The sequence below is a fragment of the Halichoeres trimaculatus genome, unplaced genomic scaffold (assembly GCF_033239565.1).
Source record: "Halichoeres trimaculatus isolate MK-OKI-2021-1 unplaced genomic scaffold, fHalTri1.1 fHalTri1_scaffold_1, whole genome shotgun sequence".
Taxonomy (NCBI): domain Eukaryota; kingdom Metazoa; phylum Chordata; class Actinopteri; order Labriformes; family Labridae; genus Halichoeres; species Halichoeres trimaculatus.
The window spans coordinates 36,118,304-36,138,548 of NW_027437179.1; the positions used below are offsets into that span (position 1 = coordinate 36,118,304).

The 20,245-nt window shown below is 40.4% G+C and overlaps 1 protein-coding gene and 1 non-coding gene across 5 annotated transcripts in view; both read right to left on the reverse strand.

The window, feature by feature from the left end:
• ephb2b (eph receptor B2b) overlaps nt 1-20,245 on the reverse strand; it is a 238,679-nt gene that overhangs the window by 163,246 nt on the left and 55,188 nt on the right. The gene's annotated exons all lie outside the window — the stretch shown is intronic.
• LOC141799094 (small nucleolar RNA SNORA17) lies at nt 3,719-3,797 on the reverse strand. Its single transcript, XR_012599226.1, has one exon. It is a non-coding gene; the product is annotated as a small nucleolar RNA SNORA17 (small nucleolar RNA).

Consider the following 20,245-nt stretch of genomic DNA (forward strand, 5'->3'; position numbering starts at 1 on the left):
GTTTGAGCAGAGAGCCAACGCGCATTAACTTAAGTTTCACTAAACACCTTAAATCAGAGTATTTGATGGCAAATGTGGGAAGATTGTGGTATGCCGTGCAGTTGCAGAGTAACATGAGCAAGCTGTTCATCGTGCTAAAAACAGAACCCTATACGGAGGGCCCGGCACGGAAATCTGCCCAGATTAAGGGGCAAGGCATTGATATACCCCTGAGGGATCTGCTGCAAGTGCAGAGACATGATTCATAGCTTTAATGATGGACAGGGCTACTGTACGGCCGGCTGGAAAGAATAACAGTCTGTTTCATTTAGAGGGAAGAAAGTGGAGGGAGCTGCTGGTCCAGAGAAACCCAGCTCAACTTATCTGTCAGCACAAGGCGGGCCCATTAAGGTCCAGCACAGCTCCCACCACTGTCACAGAACAGCATATCCCATGTGTTAAATGAATTCTTAATCCCACTTTTACAATGAAACAGGGGCTTTGTGGACCATGTGGCGCTTGCTCAAACCCCAGGAGCAGCAATTTTTCCCATTTTAAAGAGTCAAAAGCAGACTGGCATGCAGCCCCGGGTATCCATGGCTCGCTGTGTCATTGGTGAGACATGGCTCTGTCAGGGTGATTTATGTAGTGTGGAGGCCATTGTTGGGACCTGAAAAGGCAGGTTTGGAGGAGCTGCGATGATGATGTAGGTGTTTCTCTGGAGCTCAAAGTTCAGCCCACCTCATCAAGCTCGCAGAGCGCCGCGCTTTCCGAGGCAACGAGAGACGAGGGAGGAAGCGGGGCGGTTGATTTTGGCAGAGGACGGCGCATCGGGAAACAGAGTACCACACGCACAAACACTGACGCACAGAAAGCAGAGCGCTCTCAGAGTGACTGTTGACAGAATGATACAGCATGGCGTTTCCAGGGGCCTCAGGCAGGATGTACAACAGTAATCCCGACACAGCCGAGCCGTGTTATCGGTCTGGGGAACTTAAGTTGTCAGCGAGGCCAAGGGGCAACAGCCTAAAACAAATGTAGGAAACAGAAAACTTTAACGTGATGTATGGCTGAGAAACTGTCAGGGTCTCCATTAAGGCTGCTCCTGCTTTGAGTTCAACCATATATGTCAAGATTTCTATCATGTAGAGTGTTGGATTATGGGTAGCCAAGTAAGCACTCCCATAGTTTCTAAAACTTTGGGGGTGTTAACAAAAACTGATTCCAAAATCGCTCATCATGGGGATGTAGTTGGGAGTTAAGTATTGGGAGACAGGATATGACATCATTACTCTCCTTCAACCACAGGTGTTTCTTTTCAGTAACCTTCTTTGCAGTAACCTTGCATCCACTACTTTACTTTGATTTGCAAACAATCAATTATTGATTTCTCGTACCAAAATAAAAGTTAAATCTTTCCTGTGACAAAATGCACTTTATGCCCTCAATCCCATTTTACTCATTCCTCATAATGTAAATAACCAAATAAATATTGCAAATTTGAAAAATTCAAGTAGTTTAAGATGCTGAATATCAACAGTCATAGCAAGGCTGATCTTCTACATTTTGTTTTCCTGCAACAAAACTCACACTGTCAAGTTTTCTCCCTTCTTATTATTGAGTGGAGAGAAAGCACGTCAGTGGTTTGGTCTGCAAGGAGCACATCCAGGTCAGGGGGCAAAAAACACACACACTCAGACGCACTGATGTTATTCTGCAGATGTAGCATACCTGCTTCGGAAGTCTCTCTGCATCAACTTTCCACCAGTCTGTAGTGGCAGCTGTTGTGTATTGTTCAGTCCCCCAAACAACTCAGCCTCCAAAATATATTCTGACTGCAAGCATGCATTTTATATCAGGATGAATAGTGTAATGGAAATATACAACTCCTCAACAAACAAGGGTCAAGATCCAGACTTGTATTTATTTTCATGTCTGACTGAACTAAAGTAGGTGTTTTGCATTCAAGAGTGAAAAAATTATTAGAAACTTATTGTCAAGAAAGTAACGGTGAAAGTGAAATCAAGTAACATCAAATTAAATGTTAGCAGCAGCTCAGCCTGCAGCCTCTGTTGATATCCTCCAACTGTTACTGAAATACACCAGTTTTTACCATCTTTATTTAGCTTATTTATTCTTCCTTTTTTGCCAATTGAAGTTCCTAGGTAAGTTAGTTTCAAAGAGAAGGAGACTTCTGCAGATGATTTGTCTCCGGGTAAAGTCCTCAAGTAACTGACAGCTCAGCTTGCAGACCCTTCTGACCTTGTTTAGGGTTACTAACTCAGTGGCCTCCATTGACGCCCATAAACATTAATCTTATTACAACAGGTAACTGCATCTATAGAAATAAATAGTGTTTTTTGGCGGAGTAGGCGGGGTCTGGCAGACCTTGTTAATCAACATCTAAAACTACTGTGGGTGAGAGCTGTGCGCTCTTTGGATGAGAGGCCAGCATGGATATGAGGAGAAGATGTGAGATGACAGAGGCACAACGAGTCGCTGCAAGTCAGGAAAGTTCAGGCAGCTCACACTCCAACTAAGAATGTGTCGAAGTAGTTCAGAGAGAAAGAGCGGTGCAATCATGGAAAGACGACGGAGATCAGGGAGAGGATCAAAATTAGTTTAACATAAGAGGACCATTGAATGAAGTTCATTTTGAAACACCTGAGAAGATACTCTACACACAAACTCAGAGAGCTCTTTCCCTTCCTATAGCCAGAAAAAAAATCAGATTGAAAAAAATGTGAATTCTGATATCTAGTCCCAGCTGTATAATAATAAATCCAGGGAATCGCAGAATTCTGAGTCCAACTTTTTGTGATGTGAATGTACAAAAAGAAAACCTTTCTTGTAAATGTTCCAATAGATGTTAGCCTATAAGCTAGCAGGAAAATCTAATCTCCTCTTCTTCATGGAAATCTGCAAGTTATTATTTCTCCTTGTCAGTAACTGTCACTGTCTTCTGTCAAATATTACTCCATCCTATTGTCACGCCAATCATCTGAAAGCCGAGCTTTTCTTTCCACACATCAGGACGTGTTTTTGCTATCAGCAGCACCTGTAGCTCCATCATTAGCTGAGTTTCACCATTAAAACCTACTCAGGTCTGAGTGACACCGTATTTTACAGCAGGGAGACATCAATGTAAGCAATAAATTGCAAGCAGGGAACGATCACCTGGCCAATCATAGGCTGTCTGAGAGGAACCTGGCTAATAACAGCGGCTGGAGGATTTATATGTACACTTTCCATATTTCCCCAATCCATGACAACCCACTGAGACCTGTTTAACACATCAGAGCATTTTGAATTCTGCGGTGGAAAGTTCTGTAAAAAGAGGCTCCCATATTTTTATAAGCAGCAGCAGAGGGGGACTTGCATATGATTCAGAAAGAGGCTGAACAAGTGACATTCATCTCACTATCCAATCACTGTGAGTGCAGCCTGTTTTCCACGTATGAGTGGCGTGGAAGTACCTGCAGCAAAGTTAGACGAATCACTTCACATCAGGATGACAGCTTTTCAGACACCACTACTAATTGACTTGATGGAAATAATCACGGCAGGCCTCCCACGCCTTGCCTACAAGCCATTAGCTAAACGCGGATGATTAAAAAATGCTCACAGCTCACGAAGGACATGAAGGAATCCCTTATTTCACGCATGTGTGGTCCCCAGCTTCACATAAGAAACCTTCCCCTTTCAAAAGCTCTCTTTGCCGCCTTTCTCATATTTTCTCAGTGGTTTTTTCCACCTCTCTCTGCTTCCTGATGAGGCAGTGCAGGTAATAACAGAGCTACAAGCCCTGCAGGAGCAGTAAGACCATGATACGCTTGTATTCCCCTAAAAGACAAGATGTTCCCCCCAGCTTAAAAAACACTCGGCTGGATGTGTTCGAGCAATGGGACCCATTTCCCCTCATAATTTGTGCTGCTAGAGTTGCTTTCTGGGCTTGTCTGGGGAGCAGCTATCTCCATGCCAGTGGTTTTGATTGGCAGCTCTGGCATATTATGGGTTATGTGACGGGAGCGCTGATACCAGCTGACAAATGTGGCGAAGGCAAGATTGAAAGGTAGTAGGGACAAATGGAAAACCTGCATAATGAGAAAACAATTCATCACCCATAAGGATGATAAAAATTGTATAGTGTTTCTTAACAAAGTGTGTATGTATTTCTTATGAGGGTCTGTACTATCCATATTCATGTAGCTTCCTGAAGTGGGTGTTTTCTGTTAAAGACTATGAAAGGCAAGAAACTTAATGAGTGAAACCATTTTTCTGACAAATATAAGTGAAACTTCAACAAAAATGTAACCTTGGTACTTTTTATAATAATATTTGTCACAGCTCAGCTCGCAGCCCCCTCACCTGACAACCTGTAAGCATCAAAGTACAGCACATGGACAAGATTTTAACATGAAATCGAATGGGTACAGACCTTTGTAAAGGATACACTAAAAAAAAATTAGACCATAACAAGCCAAACGTATTGACCATGAGAAAATGTAAGCAGCAAAAACTTACAAGCTAGCAGCCCCCTGATCTGGGAATGTCAATGTATATCAGAAAGACCAAGATTTTTAAAGTTTTGAAAGTCTGTCTTCTTCAAATTGAAATGAAAAAGACCTTTGTGAAGGATAAATAAAAACTGCAGAGACTCAAAACCAGAAAACATGCCAGAAAATGTTAGCAGAAGCTCAGCTTGCAGCCCCTCTGGATAGCCTGGATCTTTTACATAAAATACACCAAGTCACTCTTTGTTGGTGTTTTGCATTCTTGCCATTTCAAATATCAGGTAGGTTTGTTTTGATGAAAATGAGACCTCTGTGGATGATTAAGCTTTGGGGAAAAATTCTTATAAGCAAGTGACAGCTTAGCTCACAGACCCCTCACCTCCAGTAACCGTCAAAGTACATCATAAATGTTTTACTTCTATAAACTAAAGACAAGAAGACCTTTAAGGAGGTTAAAAAATTCTGGGAAATAAAGACCTAATGATAATCTGACCAAAAACAAGCCTGATTCATGAACCGCGTGAGAATGTAAGCAGCAGCTCAGTTTGCAGCCTCTCTTGACATCCTGTAAAACGCTAATTTTTAACAATGCACCCTTTTATCTAATTATTGTTTCTTACTTCCTTTTTTTAATTGAGGTGTCTAGGCAACTTGGATTTGATGAGAATAAGACAATTTGGCTTTGGGCAGAGACTTGTATCAGCAGCCAAAAGCTCAGCTGGCAGCCCCATCACCTAGCGACCAGTACATTTTTAAAGCACATCACCAACTTTTTTAATTAAAAAAAGGTAAGATCTTTGTGGCAGATTTAAAATATAAAACATTTAATAGAAGAATCTTTAAGACTAGAACAATTCAGCCCCTATAAGGGGTCAAATTAATTGAGTGGGAAAAATGTTAGCAGCAGCTCAGCTAGCAGCCCATCTGGACGTCCTGGATCTCTGACTAAAAATACCAATTTACCAATTCACTATTTTTTTGATTGTGTTCTTTTCTTTTCACCAATTTTAGTATCCATAAAAGTTGGTTTTGAAGAGAAGTAGACTTTTGTGGAATTTGTTTCAAGGTAAGTTCCCTTAAAGTTACTGACAGCTGTGAAAGAAAAAGGCAGACTATTTAATAACCTTTCACTTCAGTCAAGTGGTTCCTGAGGCCTCCGGCAGCATGAATTTCCACCATGATCTTTCTTCCAAGAATGAGAATAAAAGGCAAAAATGTTCTGAGTTTAGTTTTTATCATATCAGTGATCATCGCCAGGTTGTTGTTTGACAGCACATTAAAAAGTTTGACTTCTGCTTGAAAATGAGCTGCACGTAAAGTAATGTGCGAGCACACACATTAGTGTCAGTGTGTGAAAGATAGCTCCCTCTGTTTATTGTGACGGCCTGTCCTTGTGTAGCTGATAAAAAAGGATTCAGCTGATAGAGAAGATTCACCCTCCGCAGCCAAACTACATCCTCCGAGATAACGCACGCCAAGTCTAGTCATTAAAAGTCTGACAAACAAATCTCCTTTATGACCTATTCTACATCCTTTTTAAAGATCCTTTCATCCTCGCATAGATCCTTTAAAACCGGCAGTAAATTCCTGCACAGAGGCCCGTAAGTTCTTGTCATTTGAAGTTTGGTGATAAGGCTCAACTGCTGACCTGAGAAGTATTTTGGTGGGAGACTATAAAACATCAATCCACATTATGCTCACTGATCTTTAAGTCCTGCACTGAATCTCTGCTTCTCCACTCCCGAAGTTTGAAAGAATAAATCTGTGTTGAGTTTACTGCAGTTATCCTGAGTCTAAGACCCCTCCTCAGGAATGAAGCTTAACCATATAGAGCATATTTGTACTTGTGGTTTTCTTGTTTTCAAGAATTACCAAAAACTGTGTGACTGCAAAATATTCTCCACCGCAACATCCCAAATATACATGAGTGGATTTGTTATTGAGGGTAAACTGTTTTCTTACAGTAAATGGTAAATTGTGAATAAAGTTTATGTTGAAATCTGCAGCGGTTACAACCTTTTACTCCACAGAGGCATTTAAAAACCAGCTGAGTCCTGACGCTTCAGTGAACTGATATATTTCTCTGCATATTCAGATCAGAAAACACTCCACAACAAACCACAGCTGTCTGCGACGCCCAGCAGCTGTCTGCATTACCGAGAATATTCAGAATATGGAAATGTAAAAGATGCTTCCTGGTTATGATGATTACAGATGAGACTCTCTTCTCTACGTCTATAACCAATAAAACTGTCAGCTAGAAATGGCAAAAGATGTGAATGTATGGTTTAGGGAAATGATTAAAAATGGCAGTAAAGCTTCCATACGAGCAGATTATTTCCCCTTAATGCCTCCTAAATTGGGAAATACACAATAAGACTATCAGGGTGATTTTGCAAAAGCAAAGTCCTGTTTATCTTGATTGTTCTAGAAGTCATCACACCAGATTATTCAATGGCGTTAAGCACATTTGGAGTTATTTCACTTTCCTTGATGTTTTTAAAAGAAGGTCAAGGCTGGGAACATTTGAAATTGTTGAAATTGAATGTCAGTATCTACGTTCAGATAACCAGGACCCTCTGAGGATGTACTCTGTGGTATATCATGTGTAAACGAAAATATGAAAGGGAATCAGAAAGCAAGCTAACTGAAGAAGAAACACAACAAATGCAGCTTAAGCAATGAAAGAAATCGTGCGTGGCTGCTCTGTTGTGTTGCAGGTAATATGCAAGCCATCCTTTTTTTTGACGGACATGGAGCTGTGACGCATAAAATTGGCGTAGAAAAGATGTGAAGCGGGACAGGAAGTCATGACCGGAAACTACCTAAAAATGCTTTCAAAATACAACAAACTGCATCAAAATCAGTTTGTATTCAGCTTGACTACAATGACAAACTGACATAATGAGCTGAGCCAGATCAGGAGTCAACAGGTTTGAGATTTTACAGCCCAACATGAATGAAGAGAGACTTATCAATGGAGTGGAAAGCGCGGGAACTCCTGGGTCAAATGACCCCAGCTGTCTGCCAGTCATGCATATAGTTGGGCTGAACACGCAGCCAGTGTAAGATGACAAACGCAAATGAGGTTGCACTGCGGATGTATCTGGTGTATTTCAGGCGTAAGGCTCAGGTTTGGTGTACAGGTTAACTTACCCTACAATGGCTACGTCCCACACTTAGTCTGCACCCGCCCCCAATGTAAGAAAGGTGCTGCAGGTTGGATTCCAACCCAGCCCACCTGCTCAAGGGTTTCCTTCATGGACCATGCAACCCAGACAACCCCTGCACCTCATCTACCAAACTTCTCCAAAGTCAGGTTGGAGCCTGAGAGCTAGTGCAAAACCTCCAGTTTAAAAATTTAGGACTTTGGTTGTTGGTGAACAGAATAAGTAAGAGTGTAGTGTGATGCATTGGCCATTTTTATGTGCTCTACTCATGGTGGGTTTAGATGAGATCAGACTGAGTCCTGCCTCCAAGAAAGGACTTGATGTCATCATGTTCTTGATGTTGGGTCTTTGTTGACAGTACCACATACTGTATGGACCTGCTCTTTTTGTAAAGTATTTTTCTTTTCATTAAAGTATTTTATCCTTAACTGATCTGATGCTTCCAGCCATATTCAACAAGTAAGTGAGCCAGAAAGATAAGAAGAGATTTATGATCTTTTTACGCAGCCAACGGTAACATTCGTGTTAAGCAACCACATAAATACTTCATTTGTCTTGCGTTAAGTTTGAAGAGAGATTAAAACAAATCTTTAACTTGGGTGTGGTTTGACAAATCAAAACAATGAGCCTAAATGTGCTTCAAGCTGTTGTTTTGAGTAAAGATGTGTGTTTTCATGAAGTGTGATCCCATCAGGTAAGGTGCAGAGCTTATTGACTGAACACTGGGACTGGGATGGTGCTCGATATCTGCCAATAACTAAACCCCAGGATTAGGTTTAGTGACTGAAGTGTCTGATCTATTGATGCTGCATCTAAGCTCTTAAAGTCCAGACTTTTATGGTCTTTATTTGAGACATTTAAATGATAATGAATGATTTACTGCAGCATGTTGTCGTAAATAACACCTGGAGACAGCTGGGTGTTCCTGCCAAATTAGTTCTGCACGTCAACATTCATCTACAAATCTTTCAGCAAACCAATAAGATGAGCTTTCTGGGTCAAGCACTGAGGGGAGGGGAGAGTAAAAAGGTCCTCAGCCTTCTTCCTGTTTAATGATAAATGTGACTCATTTGGAGCTATGAATCTTTCACCAAACTAGACACACGAGCAGCTGTTAGTCGCTGAGGTGTTGCATATGTCTCAGGTTTGTGTGCTCTTAAAGTCATCAGACTTTAGTAAAGATGTTCTAATCTCAGATAAGATTTTTGGAATCAACCTTTAAAAAAAAGCTTTAAAACTACTGCAGAAACACACCAGTGATTTAAATATGCTTTTAATCTGCTTTAAAGCTACAAAATGACTCTTAAACTTCTCTTTCCATTGATCGTGTTCTCATTCAGCAAGTGAAAGAAACATTTCTTGAATTTGATTCATTAACAGTCAGTTATTGAGGGTTGGTAGAAGAAAGTGCACACAAACTTGTGGGAGAGAAGGACAAATTTAAAAAATACTTTTAAAATCATGAGGAAAACATGTCATAATTGTGGATTATATTGTAATAACTATTATATAACTGTTTATTTTTTGCAAAAAAACCAACAAACTGTAAGTTATATTTATTGGAGATTTTTCTCTATGAGAAAAATCTAAATTTTTCTCATTATTTTCACATTATTAAATCTTTTTTCTTCTCATTGCATCTTGTCTCATGACAACCATTTTTTATATCATAGTAATGGCTTTTATCTCATAACTGTTAATTTCATTCTATATGTATAAAGTTTTCCTTTAGAATTTTGTATTTTTCTCATGGGTATTTTTTCTCATATCAACTTTTTTTTCCTCAAAGTTGTCTCATTCTTTGAATTTTTGTCATAAAATGTTTTTTATCCTTAAAAATTGATGCTTTTAACTCATATTTATGACATTTACTTTTCAATGTTGTCTTTTCTTACAGTTGAATTTTTTTTCTCATAACTGCTTTTTCTCAAAGTTATGACATTTTGATGGATTCTGTACATTTTTGGTCTAATACTAAGCTTTTATCTTTAAATCTGAAAAAATAAATTTCAGGATTTCTTTTATCATTTCAGATAATTTCTTTTTAAGCAGAACAACTACAACATCATAATAATTCTAAACTTTTAAGTAAATCAAACGTGGTGTAAAAACTTTTAACTGATACTAAAAGTGCCGTAATGTTTGTAGTATAAGTTACTTTTTATTGTTCTATGGCTATTAAATATTTTAAATATGTTTTTTTATTTGCAGTTTTCAGTCAAATGAAAGACCTGCTACCACACAGCTCAAAACTAACTTCCTTTTGCTCTAAATACTCTAAATAACAGCATTTGCAGTTGCGTTTTGTAATTATTTTGCAGAGTATCACATCTTAACTCAAAAGTTGGCAGCTGCCTGGAAGAATTCCTGGAGTGTTAATCTGCAGAGTGATCTGACAGTTACCATGAACATCTTTTACGGCTTTTCACCACTGTTGCAATTAAAAAAAAAAGAAAAAGCAAACAGCTCTGGCATGCAGTTCGTTAGATTAAACTTGCCAAATACTTGATTGACACTGACAACACCTGAACGCCTCAGAGAAAAAAAAACACCCGTGAATCAACAAATAAATCAAACACACCCTGAGCAAAGAAGCTGACATCCCTGAATAATTCACATCAGTCGTTCAGCCGTATCTGCAGATTGTTTTTTTTCTCCTCTCCTAATGACTGTTTCTCTCTTCTGTTTGCAGGTACAACACTTCCTGCCTGTGTGTCATGCAGAGTATTTCCACAGCTTTATTGATGTGTGAGAGCAGCTCAGGGGTCAAACTAGGGGAGTTGATCTCTCGCCAGTCGATGCCGCCTGTCTGCCAAGAAAAGTCATCAGATCAGAGTTTTTTCTCTGTCTGGGCAGATATCTCAGCCCCCTCCCCACACACACACACACACACACACACTCACACACACACACAGGCTTGTCCACCTCGTCGACCTCCTGCTAGTTAATCAGTGCTGAGATGTACTTAGCCAACATATTTTCTCACTTCTCTGTCACTTGATGTTAGGGGCAGAATAATACTTAAGACAAGAGGACTTAAATTATGAACACATGAAGGGAAAGAGGAAAAGACGCGTTACGTGCTTGAACAACTTGCAATAAAACCGCGTCGTTACGGATGATACAGTATTATCATCTGAAGCAGGGAGGCGAGATGCTCGGGGTAATAACTTGAATTAATGGGGATCTTTATGTGTGTTTTACAATGCCTGCAGACATGTAGGAATGGTAAAAGAGGAGTAATGATTTATTCTCACTTAGCAGAACAGCACAGACACCGTGTCTGGACTCCTCTTTTCCTAATTTATCTGCCCTTCTCCTCTCGCCCTGCCAACCTCCCTCGATCGGTTCGTCCTGGCTGGTCCTTTCTCTTCTTTCAAGGCCAAATCAAACAGTTTTCTAACTTCTCTGGTTTACATTTCTTTTTTTAACCACATTCCTTTTTCCTACTTCTTTTTAAGTCTATGTTTTCAAATTAAAAGGCATTTTGTCACCAGAATGACCAGTTTTAACTGTATTGGTCAATGTCCAACATCAAATGAATATCACCAAAGTGTCATTGACAAAAAGCTGATGCATTGGACAGATCTGTTCAACTCAGTTCTGTGATCTTTTGTGTTTACAACAACCATGTGCTTGTCATCAGAACCAGGAGATCTGAGCATTTTTTGCTCTGCAGAGCTAGAATATCATGAAGGAAGAAAACTCCAGTGGCCCAGCAGTTTGAAGGTATTTCATGCTTGCTGCACCAACAACTCTGATGACAACTTACTATATGGAAGTTCAATTCCTCACTGATCCACTGCTGATGTCAAAAGTTTTAACATCAGTTTTTTACAAAGTTAGAAAAGTCTGAAACACAAGTCCTAGTCTCGTCCTTATACAAAGGTATGGAGAATGTTAAATTAACACTGGTATCTAATTGGATCAGTATGAGACAGTACCAGAGTCTAGTAATCAGCATTGGTATCCGGATGGAAAAAGTTGGATTAGTGCACCCCTACTTTAAATTCTGACCTTACAACTAGGCATGGGTACCGAATTAAGTACTTTTATAGGTATTGACCGAATTCTGTCAAAAGTACAGAGTACCGATTTACGAAAAATCAAAAGGTACCATGGTTAGGTACCTAAATGCATCCTTGTGACTGTGAAGGAGTGGAAGAGTAGGTCATTTTTCATGTTGGACATACCTGCAGCAGAATAAGGTTATAAACTGAAGAATAAATATTTTATATTGACAAAAGTTACATTTTATTATTAAACAAATAGATATTTTTTACCACATAAACACAAAAAAAGTACCGAAAATCAGTACCATTGAGTACGGGTACTGATTGCCAGGTACTGGGAATCGGTACCATATCGTTTCAAATGTTAAAGGTACCCATCCCTACTTACAACTTTAAGTATGGAAACACTAGAAAAAAAAGTCAAAATCAGGCAAAATTTAAACAAGATCACAGAGTCCGTCTGTGAGATAGCGGTGCCAAATTAGCTTGCACAGGGTGGTTAAAGTTAGCAGAGCTAGCACCAGCCTTCAGTCCTCCTTGTAGGCATACATCCTTGCATTCGTGCGGGATCCTCATGTTTCAGGTCAAGTTGTTGTATGTCATTTTAGCCAGACAACCAACAGACAATTTTATTTTCTTTTTTCTGTATCAAAGTATTGACAAACCATGCTGTTGTACAAGATTTGATCTGTCATCTGTGCTTGTTTGAACCTGGGTAGTAGAGCATCGAAGCAAGATGGCAGTGCCCACTGACCAGAGCTAGCTGGTAGGTGGCTGAGGTTACACCTTGGACACAACATACTGTATGTCTGGCACTTTTGGCCGATGACAACCAACATTGATTTGTATGTATGGTAAGGTCATTTGTATATTTTTTGTCTTTACTGGCTACTAAACTAAAATGTGCCTCACCTTACCTTGATCTGACTGCACACTCTTTCACCCAACATTCATCTTAAGAAGATAAACATAAAAAGTTGCAGAGGGTATGAGAATGATTCATGATTCCTCCCCCTGAAAAAGCTGTGATGATGTGTGAAACTTTTTGGAAACAGCACTGAGCTCAGCCCTTTTCAACTTCAATGAGAGGGATTGAAGCTATCTTGATGTTTGCATTCTTGATCGCTTACAGTTTGGAATCTGTGAAAGTCACAGGCCATGCCGTCAGCGTCTCAGCTCAACAGTTTACACTTACTGCTGTAACTCTTTCCAGAAATGGGTTTCATGTCGCCCACACATTCATCTGAGCTTTTTGAAACTTTGACTTCAAGAATGGAGGACAGAAGCAGGGCTGGTGAGTGATACTAAAATATTCCCTCACAGGTTTTTCTCTTCTGAAGAAGTTAGAGGGAGAGCTGGTGTTTATGAGTTACTTCTTGAAACTTTTTGAAGTGCTTTGTTTTAAAGTTGCACATCTTTCCACCATCATCAAAAGACTCTTTTCCCTCCTCTTCTCTCACCTTCCTCTCCTGGCCCAGCTCTCAGCTTATGCAAACCGTTTCCTCTCTGCCACCCACTTGTACAGTTTTATTACCCTGACAAAACGCACCCCGTTTTCAGCTCTCGTCCCCTGTACTCCCTGACCCGAGGCGGAGGCGAGTGTGACTCCTAACAGCCGTGACGGTTTAACCATCAGAGTCCCCATCCTGCCGCTCCGGATGGGGACCACACATTTCACGGAAGAACGAGGAAAGGGGGATCACACGGGAGGTAAGGCACACTGGCGTTTCAGTCCGCGCTCCTTTCCCTCTCTGGCTTCAGAAGAGTTATGGAGGGGGGGGTCGCGACCCTCTGGAGGTCTATAAAGCTGTACCTCAGCCACATGCCTGCCTGCTGCTCTGCTGGGACCATTACAGCATCCAGTATCACACACACAGAGCAACAACAGGCCTGAGAGAAACCCAAATATCACTTACAGTACAGCAAAGCTAAAGCCCTGCAATCAACATCCTCTCAATCACGAACTGCACGGCACAATGGAAATCGTGTTGGCCGGCCATTAAGGCACCTTCAGGACCGTGTTTTAGTGGAGCTAACATAAACTGGGAGACATTGGATAGCAGCGGAGCACAAACAGAGAGCTAATGGTTTCACGGTGGTCAGCTGTGAATGGGAGAGTGGGGAGGGAAAGATGGAGGGGACTTCCTCGATGACTCTTAGTGTAAAGATAAAAAAAATTAACACTTTTACAGCCTGACTGTGCTCTCTGCTGTAAAAAAAAGAAAAAATGATACTTTTAATTAGTTATTTTAAATCAGTCTGTTTAATTTGAGCCCATCTGACTAAATGTCACTTCTTTACAAGCAGATGCATCAATTCTTTACAGTAAAGGCCCTCTGTTGAAGTTGAGGTTGAGATAAAAAAAAATAAAAAAATTGTAGGAGTGGAGACCAGAAATGTGAGGATTAGGGGTCAACAGTCACAAAGTTTTGAGCCTCAGAGGTAATGGGGTTCAATGTGGTGCTAAAGAGGGATTTTGGGAGGATTCAGATCTGATTGGATGTTTCTCCACAAAGCCTCTGCTATAGATTATGTTTGGGATGTTGGGTTGTATCTGAGTTTTTATTCACAGTTTCAGTCTTTTGTTATAAACAATACTTACTTGAACTAAAATTGTAGCCAAGCCTTCTTCTTATCACTTTCCTGGGTTCAATACTTGACTCAAAACTCCACAATTTCACCATCTTTCTTGTTATATTTTGTTGCATATAGAGTGCTTATGTATATATTTTATTTTATTATATTAATTTTATATTTTTTTTATTTTTCTACTGACTCTGTCAGTTGCTGCTGTTGACACAACAATTTCCCAGTTTGGGATCAATAAAGCAATTCTTTTCTATTCAATTCTATAACCCTTGACAGTACACGTAACAGCATTGGCAACTTTAGCTTGCATTAAACCTCTACCTGTTGATAAGGATGAACCGATCCAATCCAGAATCGAAACACTAGATCGAATATCAGCCACAAAAGGTCATCGGACAGATCCATAAGGAAATTTCTTAAACTCTAGATAGAAAAGCCTGAAGTTGCCAAATCATCACCAGTTGACACTGGTATAAGATCAATTTACAATTTCACTTAGAAGATGCTTTTGTCCAGAAATGTACAACATTGAGCAGTTGGGAGGTATGGTACCTTGCTCAAGGGCACCTCAACAATGACCTGGAAACTATGCTAACACCTCTCCAGCTATCAGCCTGATTCCCAATCTTGGTCCATGCTGGGACTTGAACCAGCGACCCAAGTCCCTATGAACTGAGCAACTGCGGTCCAAAATCAATCAATGTTGGTATTAGAATCATAGAAGTACAGATCAGTGCATCTCTACTGGTTGGAATTTTTTCCCATCCTCGATGAAAAATAAAAGCACAAATCTAAAGATGTTACTGTCTGGTCTATGAGACTGCAGTTCTGTTTTGTGTCTGATGTATAAATCTGGCACACTCTGAAGCATTTAGCAAATTCCGATGTATTTTTCACATTAATGACCTACTGGAAACCCATCCAATATATAATTCTGGTTAATATAACCATATTTAACAGACACATGATATTGGTTTAACAAAAAGGCCATCAGTCACCCTGCTTTTTAAAATCATCAGTATCAGTGGGTGAAAAGCAGTATGGGTCAACCACAACTTTATGTTATCCCTCACTCAGGCAATCCAGCATACATGATAATAGACTTTACCAAAAGACAACGAGACTGGTGGACTTTACCCTAACTTTACCTCATTTATTTAAAAGACAAAATCAAGGAGCAGCTAGCAGCAAAGCAGCATCAAACCCAGAGTTGTCAGAATCAATGAAGAGATGCTTATGATCACACTAACCCAAGTGGTTGAAGTTAGTTTTGGCTGGCTGGGAAGTCTAGTTCACCTCACAGAACATCAGCTGCTCCAGTTGGCGGGTAGAAAAATGTGCATCCAATTTAAACTGCTTCATCCTGCCTGCTCTTGTTGCTCCCTTCAAACTCACCTCTACCTGTGTCTGATTTCATAGGTGTCATAATGTATTTTTGCTAATGCTCTCCTCACCTTGCAAAATGTGCTCTCCCTGTCTCAAACTTTGGCATTCCACATAAGCATATGGAGGAGCAAGGAGCTCCCAGAACAGAATCATACCACTGAATATAACTCACATAATGCATAGTATCTATTAATTACTTTTTTTTTTAAGAGAATGGTCTCAGTTTAAGTTTTGAAAGGGAAACATTTTTGAAAGCGCAAATGGGTCTGAAATTTTCTTTTTTTTTCTTGTGGTTTCCAGAAATGTGAAGCCTGTAATTTATATGTTTTTACAGCTTTTTAATCTATCACAGAATTAGGTCATGATGTAATACATAAAAAGCTGCACTTACATCTTATTTTATTCACTTTGAATTCCCCTAATCTCCTCGGATTAAAACCCCTGGATTTAAAGTTTGTAATATAATTTGAATTTCATTGTTTAAAAAAACAACAAATGGTCATAATAAATCCAATGGTCATCTTTTAACACTCAAAATTTTGGATTATTATTACTGGAATTGTCTGATTTAGATTAAATGGAAGAGTATACGAAGGTTGAAGGCGAGAGATTGTACTGTTGAGCGTTCTGCGTTTACTTAAGGTCAGGACGGTTAAAAAAATACAGCGAGACACTTAAGAGAAAGTGAACAAGAAGGAAAATAACAACACAGGAATGTCTGGCTCACCCTGTTTGCCCCTCTAATCTTGCACAACACAGCATCAGAATGTGCCAGGTCAGCTCTAACTAAACTTCACATCTATACCATCAGGAACAACCATTTCCACTGTAAGGACAGTTTTCATGCCGCCAAAGGCCCAACAAGTGGCCCTGTGCTGCGTTATGTCGAGGAACAGGAAGGTCTGGAGCAGTTTAATCCCTTAACTGCCCATAAACTCAGAGAAAAGGTTGCGTTACAACCTGCAAGGTAAACAAAGCGTGTCTGGCTGGAGTGAGGTCCAGAGATGGTTTGTGGTTCTCACTGGAATGTGAAGTCCTTCATCGCTCTGCAGCAGCGAGCCCTCCGTCTGTTTGTTTTGTGACCATTAGAGCCACTTAGCCTGACAGAGCACTTTGTTTCCCTTATCTCCTGAACGGCTAAAAAGTGTTTGCTGCGTCTGACCGACCTTGGGTTTAACTCCTATCGCCATGTTTACTCGTGACGCCGATCAAAGACGGATTGCTTTTGAGTGAGCGGTCGTATAAATAAAGAGACAGCTAACTCCGGTCTGAGAGTGACTTTATGGTTTCATTCCAACAAGGAGAACACAAAAGAGATATTTTAGCTCTGAGATTCACCTCTGACAGGAGAGTAAAAGACGAAGGCGTCCAAACAGAGGCAGTAATGGCAAAAGACAAGGAGGAGGTCCGCTGTTTGAGAGATTTTCTCTGCAGTGGTTCAAAGTCAGAACCATTAAATGTATATAAAGATGGACTACATGACTCCAACCCCTCCTATTGAACAAAAACAGGAGGAAAATCCCCTCTGAGATGGCCAGTGGTGATATTTTTTGGAGCCACAGTCTGCACATCAGGTATTGGCAGGTGGGGCGACAGTATTGATGTCTTCTGCTCAGAAAAACACACATTAATCTTGTCAATATGGCGGCAAAGTTCCCTCAGGTTAGCTCAGCCTGCAGAGGAGACTCTTAAAGCTCACAGTTATGGAAAGTTCAGTGACTCTGTGTTTGTGTTTACTCTTGTTATTCTTCCTCTACTCTTCTAATCCAGTGAACACAGCACAGCAGGAAGCAAATGTGTCAACAGAGCTGTCAATCATGGTGTTATTCCTGTTTTTAGAATGGAGTCACTGATTGAAACTGAAGGTACTTGTCAAACCAAGAACGCTAGGAACTTTTCTTTAAAGACCCAGTGGTTCCTGTGCCCTATTGTTGTTTGCATTGCCACTGCAGCTCAAAGCCACATGACGATTATGCAGGTCAACAACCGAACACCATGCAAAACAAAACAAACCATGCAAAACAAAACAAACAGAGAAAATTAATGCAATGCACCTTAACTCAACCGAAATCCAGCCCACGCCATCATTATGCTATGAAAGGCAACACAGGGCCAGGCAACACCAGGCCTGGTCATGTCATGCCAGGCTGCAAAAGGCCAGCCAACCAGGCCATACCACATGATGGAGCACAACAACACAATTCAACACAAAGCCATGTAGCTTAAGTTCCCGAGACACAGTGTAACGCAATACAACATAACACAATACAACGCATCGTAACGCAATGCAACGCAATGTAATGTGATGCAACATAATGCAACGCAATGTAATGCAATGCAACATAATGCAACGCAATAAAACGTAACGCAATGCAACGCTGCAACACCACGTAATGCAATGCAACTTAATGCAGTGCAACATAATGCAACACAACGTAATGCAATGCAACGTAATGCAATGCAACTTAATGCAATGCAAAGTAATGCAATGCAACTTAATGCAATGCAACATAATGCAACGCAACGTAATGCAATGCAACATAAGGTAATGTAATGCCTCATAATGCAACACAACGTAATGCAACGCAACATAAGGCAACGCAACAAGACGTAACGCAACGAAACGTAACGCAACACAATGTAATGCAACACAACGTAATGCAAGGCAACGCAATGCAATGCAACTTAATGAAACGCAACATAATGCAACGCAATGTAATGCAATGCAACATAATGCAATGCAACTTAATGCAACAAAACACAATGGAATGCAACATAATGCAAAGCAATGTAATGCAGGGTAATGCAACGCAACGTAATACAATGCAACGTTGCGCAATGCAACATTATTTAATGCAATGTAACGCAAAGCACCACAAATGCAAAGTAATTCAGAGCATTGCATTGCAGTGCCAATCAACAAAACTGTCACAACTCATCTGTCACAATGTGAGGCAAAGCAATGTAGCACAAAACAATGTAGCGCAAAGAACATCGTACTATAATGCATTATAACCCAATGCAACCTAACACAACATAACTTCAACCTTCATCACACCCCTCAAGGGTTGCTAGATTTGAAATCTTCTTCAAGGTGTAGATCTGTGGTGGGTACCCATTAGATTTGTGAAACCGTTTGCCTTCTATCACAGTTGTCCTCGTAGAGACTGGTCTTTGTAGGTTTGGAGATAGAAGCCATGTAAAAGTCTCCACTTGAGGCAGTCAAATTAAGCATGATGATAAGAAATGACTTCAAAGACAAAATGTCTCATAAATGATTTTTACTGTGTTTTTAACTTTGAACCATGTTCCATCTACTTAAATGGAGGAAGCAGGTTTTCAGATCTCTCAGAGGAAGCCCACTTCTGATGAGTTATTACTGCATGTTGTCTATCATTTGCTACAGTCTCTGATCAGGACTCAGTTCCTGCAGTCAGTGTCCAGCAGGGTGGTTCTGAGGCATGACCAGCAGCATGTCATTAACAGTAAGAGATGCCTCTAACCCCCACTGAGTTCAGATAGCACTGTCTTAAAGGAGCAGGACACTGGTTATCAAGAGGGGAGATAAACCTGCTGGGCTACACACACACAGAGTTATCTCACCCTACAGGTATTCAAGGCTCTTTTACACCACAGCAAAGTCTCATATCCCTCCAAACAATCCTGTCTGTGTTGCATTCAGTCAACAGAAGAAGAAAGAGCTTGTTTCTTCTGGTTAATTGTGGCCGTGGTGTTAAAACAAATCTCATTCTAGAGTTCAAACAAAGAGAGCGCAATATGAAGTTTGTTAAATGTCTTCTGACGGCAGTGTTTCGCTCATGGTTACCAACTAAACAGTTTATCTGAGATAACCACTGAAGTTATTCCATTACGCTCTCATTCTTTAGATATTACACATTACGCTTCATGTGGAGGGGATTTCTGCACGGTCTGTCTTTCCTCGGAGCTGAGAGTTCACAGAGAACGTGCAGAGAATCAGTCCAAGGCTGGAGCGTTTGTGAAGTCTCAAAATGTGCCTCCGTGCTTAGCTACTTCCAGAATTTCCAGTCAGTATGAAGTCAGGTTTCACAGGCTGGGATCAATCCCTGACTGGAAGGCACACGGTTGATGCTTTTACTTTGTAATTTATTGTCAAAATCAAGGCTGCAACAATAAAATGAATGACAGTTAGCTGCCGTCCAATGGAAGTATCAATAACTCCTCTCTGACATCATTGCATGCATGTATTTTCATGCTGTGAGGACACATAAAACTGCTCTCCAGCTCTGAGTTTCTGAGAGGTGAGTCATCCCTCTTCATTTCTATCTTTGAGAAGAGCTGGGCTTGCAAAACAGGGACCTGAAAGCAACAGGTACACAGATTTTTAAAATGGTCAACACCACTGAGTCTCAAAACTTCAAAGCTTCTTCTGGATGTATTTCAACCTCAGCAGTGGAAAAGGAGAGGATTGCCTGCAAATGTTGTGAAGTGGAGGTTGCTTTTCCTGAGAGCACAGGGTGATTTTCTGGTGCAAAACAAAAGAACCTCTAACACCAAGCTGTTTAAATTTAGAGCTGCTGGGTAACATTTTTCACTTATTAAAATGCATGTGTCA